The sequence below is a fragment of the Callospermophilus lateralis genome, chromosome X (genome assembly GCF_048772815.1).
Source record: "Callospermophilus lateralis isolate mCalLat2 chromosome X, mCalLat2.hap1, whole genome shotgun sequence".
In the NCBI taxonomy this organism is placed as follows: domain Eukaryota; kingdom Metazoa; phylum Chordata; class Mammalia; order Rodentia; family Sciuridae; genus Callospermophilus; species Callospermophilus lateralis.
This window is the reverse complement of record NC_135325.1, coordinates 82,958,742-82,965,122: the sequence shown is the minus strand read 5'-3', so window position 1 is coordinate 82,965,122 and position 6,381 is coordinate 82,958,742. Positions and strand designations below refer to the sequence as shown.

At 45.0% G+C, this 6,381-nt stretch overlaps 2 pseudogenes; one reads left to right on the top strand and one right to left on the bottom strand.

The window, feature by feature from the left end:
* The first annotated feature begins 344 nt into the window (after positions 1-344).
* Positions 345-851, top strand: LOC143638620 (putative histone H2B 4 pseudogene; annotated as a pseudogene).
* A 2,400-nt stretch (positions 852-3,251) lies between these two features.
* Positions 3,252-3,758, bottom strand: LOC143638619 (putative histone H2B 4 pseudogene; annotated as a pseudogene).
* Between the last annotated feature and the right edge of the window lie 2,623 nt (positions 3,759-6,381).

Genomic DNA, 6,381 nt, shown 5'->3' with positions numbered 1-6,381 from the left:
GCTTTGACAAAGCAATAGCCCAGACGTAGCCTACTGGCACATCTCTGAGACCATGCACTAGGGATATTGGCGATAGACTCTCTCATTTTGGTAACCGACTTTTCAAAATGCTCAAGAGATGTGGTGGATATGGCCCGATGACCTTTTGCCGCCTGTGTCACCTTCCTAACTCTCTGGTAGAGGAAACAGCAAGGTTCTAGAATGTCAGACATCCTCAGTGATTGGTCAAGCAGGAGGACCATTGCATCATACTGTGCATCCACTCTCATTGGAGGGCAGATTGACAAGGAACAGGACCGTCCAATCACATTGTGCTATGTGGGTTAAGCGGGAAGGGCCATCCAATGAGAGGCCAAGCTGCGCAAGGCGTGACACAATGCCTTCTATATAAGGGGTTGCCAGCCCTCCGCAACTGGCATTCTCTCCCACTCTGCGAAGGCGCCAGGGCACTGACTGAACCAGCTTGCAACACATCTTCTGAGATGCCCTTCAAACCCCCAAAGCCTGAGAAGGCCGGGCGGACCACCTCAAAGAAGGAGAAGAAGCCAAGGCACCCCAGCCACTCCAGGTGTGGCGATGGTTTCACCACCTATTTCCCCAGGGTGCTGAAGCACATCCATTCGGGCCTCATCCTCTCACGGTCGACCATGAGCGTCCTGGACTCCTTTGTCAAGGACATGTTCCAGCGCATTTCCAGCGAGGCCCGCAGCCTGGCCGGCCAGAACCATCGCTCCACCATCACCTCCAGAGACATCCAGACGGCCGTGCGCCTCCTGCTGCCCAGGGAGATCGGCAAGCAAGCAGTGTATGAGGCCACCAGGGCCCTCAGCCGCTCACATCCCCGCCAGTGAGCCGACTCTGGGTGCCCTCAGCAGCCAACCCCAAACCTCTTTTCAGAGCCACCAAGGGACTGAAAGACTGCTGCACAGCTCGGGTCTGGGGGGTCGGGTCTGGGGGTGGGTGAGGGGGTACCCCACTCTTTCTTAAAGCATTCTTTTTTATATATATACCTTTATTTTGTTTACTTATATGTGGTGCTGAGGTCGAACTCATGACCTCACAGGTGGGAAGCAAGCGCTCTGCCGCTGAGCCCCAGCCCCAGTCCTAAAGCATTCTTTAATAAACATTGCCTGGGCTGGGGCTGAGGCTCAGCGGTAGAGCACTTGCTTCCCACCTGTGAGGTCCTGGGTTCGATCCTCAGCACCACATAAAAATAAAATGTATCCATCTACAGCCATATATAATAAACTCAATCTATTACACGAGCATTTCTGTCACTTATACGCCTAGATCAATATCATTGTAAGGATCAGTCAGGTCATAATGTCTCAGAGGCTACAATTACACTTGCTGGGACAACAATGAGCTTTTTCGGTTGCAGTGACCTGTAACTTACACAGACTCCACCCGCCAGCAGAAGCAGAGAATTTAGCTTCATCTCAAACTTCAATTTCATCAGGATGTCTGGGGCTTGATGGTGTGCAGAACACATGAATTTATTGGAAAGTGGGAGCATTACAGGTGAAGGGAGTTTCACCCCCAGCCACTCCCCTTGAGATCAATAGGATGTAGAACAAGTAAACTCCCTTATCAGAATTATTAATTGCTGTTATTCTGAAATAACAAAATGTCTTATGAAAATATTTGAGGAAAAAGTGCTTGCTATATAAGGAGACCAAGCAAAACTACCACAAAATCAACAGCAAGCAAATCACTCAATGTGGTCCTCAAAAGTGTTGTACACATCTAGCACAAAACAAGAATTTCATTTCACTTGGTGACTTAATTTCTACAAAAATATATAAAAGGTGTACATGTAAATGGGGTATCACATAAATCAGATTAAATATATTTATCTCCTCTATTCTTTGTGGTGAAAATTTTCCAAATCCTTTCTTCTACATTTTTGCCCTCAGTCAGCAATGCCAAAAGCCATTGAGGCTTATTAGGCACTTTCCAATTGCTCCCTAGCAACTGCCCATCACTAATCATACTGGCCTTATTTCTGCAACTCCAGTAACCTAATGTGAGGTTCAGGAGGGAAAAATCATCCTCCCTTATCTCATTGTCATCCCTAAGCAAACAGGTGGTGACCAGGCAGCAGCCAGGAGAGTGCATCCACTCAGCTGTCCAGCACTGAATCTCACCCCAACCCCTCTAATTGTCTAAGACACTAATATGAGGACCAGGAATCAGCATAGACAATATTCATTGCTCATTGAATATGCACCCTACACTCTACTTGTATTGTCCCACTGAATCCTCACAACCTTTTGGGACTCCGTTCAGCAGAGGAGGACACTGAGGCTTAGAGTGATCAAAACCCTTTCCAAAGCAGTATAGCCAGGAAGAAACATAACTGGGGTTTGAAGCCACAGCTTATCCATGGCCCCAATTGTCTTTCCTGTAGAGTCTATTCCTACTAGCTCACATCAGTCATAGAAACAAAGCAGACACTGTCACCATGTTGTCTCTTTTCCATATTAATGCAGTCATTTCTCTCCAGAAAACAAAGGCTACCAAAAATACAAAGATGAAATCATAAAGATATTAAAAATAAAGCACTCTTCCACCAATCCTCAAGCCCCAAGAGATATTCTTATTCTATCCTATATCTTTTATCTAAAATTGAGACCAGACATCCTGATGAAATTGAAGTTTGAGATGAAGCTAAATTCTCTGCTTCTGCTGGCGGGTGGAGTCTGTGTAAGTTACAGGTCACTGCAACCGAAAAAGCTCATTGTTGTCCCAGCAAGTGTAATTGTAGCCTCTGAGACATTATGACCTGACTGATCCTTACAATGATACTGATCTAGGCGTATAAGTGACAGAAATGCTCGTGTAATAGATTGAGTTTATTATATATGGCTGTAGATGGATACATTTTATTTTTATGTGGTGCTGAGGATCGAACCCAGGACCTCACAGGTGGGAAGCAAGTGCTCTACCGCTGAGCCTCAGCCCCAGCCCAGGCAATGTTTATTAAAGAATGCTTTAGGACTGGGGCTGGGGCTCAGCGGCAGAGCGCTTGCTTCCCACCTGTGAGGTCATGAGTTCGACCTCAGCACCACATATAAGTAAACAAAATAAAGGTATATATATAAAAAAGAATGCTTTAAGAAAGAGTGGGGTACCCCCTCACCCACCCCCAGACCCGACCCCCCAGACCCGAGCTGTGCAGCAGTCTTTCAGTCCCTTGGTGGCTCTGAAAAGAGGTTTGGGGTTGGCTGCTGAGGGCACCCAGAGTCGGCTCACTGGCGGGGATGTGAGCGGCTGAGGGCCCTGGTGGCCTCATACACTGCTTGCTTGCCGATCTCCCTGGGCAGCAGGAGGCGCACGGCCGTCTGGATGTCTCTGGAGGTGATGGTGGAGCGATGGTTCTGGCCGGCCAGGCTGCGGGCCTCGCTGGAAATGCGCTGGAACATGTCCTTGACAAAGGAGTCCAGGACGCTCATGGTCGACCGTGAGAGGATGAGGCCCGAATGGATGTGCTTCAGCACCCTGGGGAAATAGGTGGTGAAACCATCGCCACACCTGGAGTGGCTGGGGTGCCTTGGCTTCTTCTCCTTCTTTGAGGTGGTCCGCCCGGCCTTCTCAGGCTTTGGGGGTTTGAAGGGCATCTCAGAAGATGTGTTGCAAGCTGGTTCAGTCAGTGCCCTGGCGCCTTCGCAGAGTGGGAGAGAATGCCAGTTGCGGAGGGCTGGCAACCCCTTATATAGAAGGCATTGTGTCACGCCTTGCGCAGCTTGGCCTCTCATTGGATGGCCCTTCCCGCTTAACCCACATAGCACAATGTGATTGGACGGTCCTGTTCCTTGTCAATCTGCCCTCCAATGAGAGTGGATGCACAGTATGATGCAATGGTCCTCCTGCTTGACCAATCACTGAGGATGTCTGACATTCTAGAACCTTGCTGTTTCCTCTACCAGAGAGTTAGGAAGGTGACACAGGCGGCAAAAGGTCATCGGGCCATATCCACCACATCTCTTGAGCATTTTGAAAAGTCGGTTACCAAAATGAGAGAGTCTATCGCCAATATCCCTAGTGCATGGTCTCAGAGATGTGCCAGTAGGCTACGTCTGGGCTATTGCTTTGTCAAAGCAGAAAATATCTTTGTCCTGAGAGGAGCCACTCTGGCTTGAGCAGCAGTTCCCTGACCGGGCCAGCTGAGTGTTCCTGGAAGCCAAGGGGCCTGACTGTCCCTCTCATGCCTCTCGTTCCCATCAAACCCTCAGTGAACTGGGAAAAGGAGAAATGACAAAACCCCAGTTTCCAAATGGTGAACACGAAGAGAAGGCGGCTATGTGTACATATGTACAAGTTCCTTCGGCATTTTCCAGGTCCAAATTGTGTTCTTTTTTTTAAATTTGTTTTAATTAGTTACACTTGACAGTACCAAATTGTATTCTTAACAATACTCAATCCTAGCTGGGCGTGGTGGCTGACCCCTGTAATCCCAGTGGCTTGGGAGGCTGAGGCAGGAGTATACGAGTTCAAAGCCAGCCTCAGCAAAAGTGAGTTCCTAAGCAACTCAGTGAGACCCTGTCTCTAAATAAAACACAAGATAGGGCTGGGAATGTGGCTCAGTGGTCAAGTGCCCTGGAGTTCAATCCTCAGTGTCCCTCCCACCAAAAAACAATACTCAATCCAAATAATCCCCTCAGTATAGTAGCATTAATGAATAAATATAAGGGGTCCTGACTGAAGTTAAATGTGACACCAGAGGGCGAGAAAGCTATGCAAGGGACATGAAATATCGTAAAGTTTTAAAACATGAGCACCTTAAAAACTATGATAATTCAAACAGCAACATTCTTTTTTTTAAATTTTAAGAAGATGTTTATTTCAAAGGTTTATGTTTTTCAATCGAAATAGCCATCTCTATTCTTTGTGGATAGTATTATATGTACAAGTTCTTTCAGCACTCTTAAAGTCCAAATTTTATTCTTAACAATACTTATTTTAAAAACCCTCCATTTAGCAACATTGTTTAATAAACAAAATGGGTCCTAACTGAAATTACACAAAACACTAATTCTGCGATAAACTACCAGAGAGAAAGCCCAGTCTCAGTAACTCGAGTCTATTATTCGCAAATACAGTTTTGCTATCAATTTCTTCCAGTGCTTAAGCACATCCACATGGACCTCACTATTGCCTACACAACTGTGAGTGTCATGGATTTATTCTGGCCCCTTGGCCCACAAGAACAACCACTTGAACATCACTTCCAGAGAGATTCTGATAGCAGTGAAGTTCTTCCTGCCTGAGGAGATCAGCGACCATGTTATGACCAAGAACACCAAAGCCATCATCAGGTTGTGATCCAGTTTACCTGTCACCAGTAAGCTGGCTCTGGATGCCAGGAATATATCCCAAAGGCTCTTTTCAAGGCCAAACTTGGTCTAAAAGTTCTGAAGTGCTGCAAACAATGGACTGCTCCAGTCTGGGGGCAGGGGCATCTCCTGACTCATAAAGAATTCTTTACTAAACATTGCACTTCCAATACATCTGTTATTCAATTTACTCCATGGTAAATAATGGATTATTCATTTGATAATTCTGTTTAATGGATTCTTTACATGGTAATATTTTCACCCTTTTTAAGAATCAGTCAGGTCATAATTACTTTTGTAAAGATGTCATTTACCTTTTTCTCTCAGTCTCTTGTACATGTCCAGTGTCTTTACCCAGTGGTTCTTTTTGTATTATGTGGACAAAGATGAAATATAAAAGCAGATATGAGAATCATGTATACTCAAATCAAACTTTTTCAACACATTCCTTATTAATAATTTGTTTAAATCTATTAATGGAGACACAAATAAAACAGAAATAACTAAGCCACATTTTCAGGAAATAATTCATATATCAAGCTTACTAAAGTCTGAAGTTATTCTATTTCTTTCATCTGCATTTTTTCTTGCCTTTTCAAGTCTATAATATGCAGTTTTTAAACCAAAGATATTCAGGCTGTGCAATTATGCAAAGATGATGGTTTCTTTCATTCACAACAGCTCAAGTCTCAGACTCAACCAATCAGAAACCTTCAGCCTCTGAGCCAGAGCCTTTGGCCCACAGTGTGGGCAGGTTGCTGGGCTAAAGCAAGAAGAGCCTCTGGTGAAATTCACCCTGGTGGTTGATGAGAATCAAAGGGCAATTCTATGTCTGTAACTGCTGGCTTGCTTGTTTTTAAACATGGTGTTTTAAAAGTATAAATCCAGAGTTGGAGAGAAAAATGTATCTTTTGCCTTGTTTGCAAGTAAAAGGAAGGTCAGCATGTAACTAGGCTGATGTCTTTTTCAAATTCTGGCTGAAGAATTTTAAATGTTAATATTTACATTAATGTTTATATTTTCTATTTTCCACTTCATTTTCTTT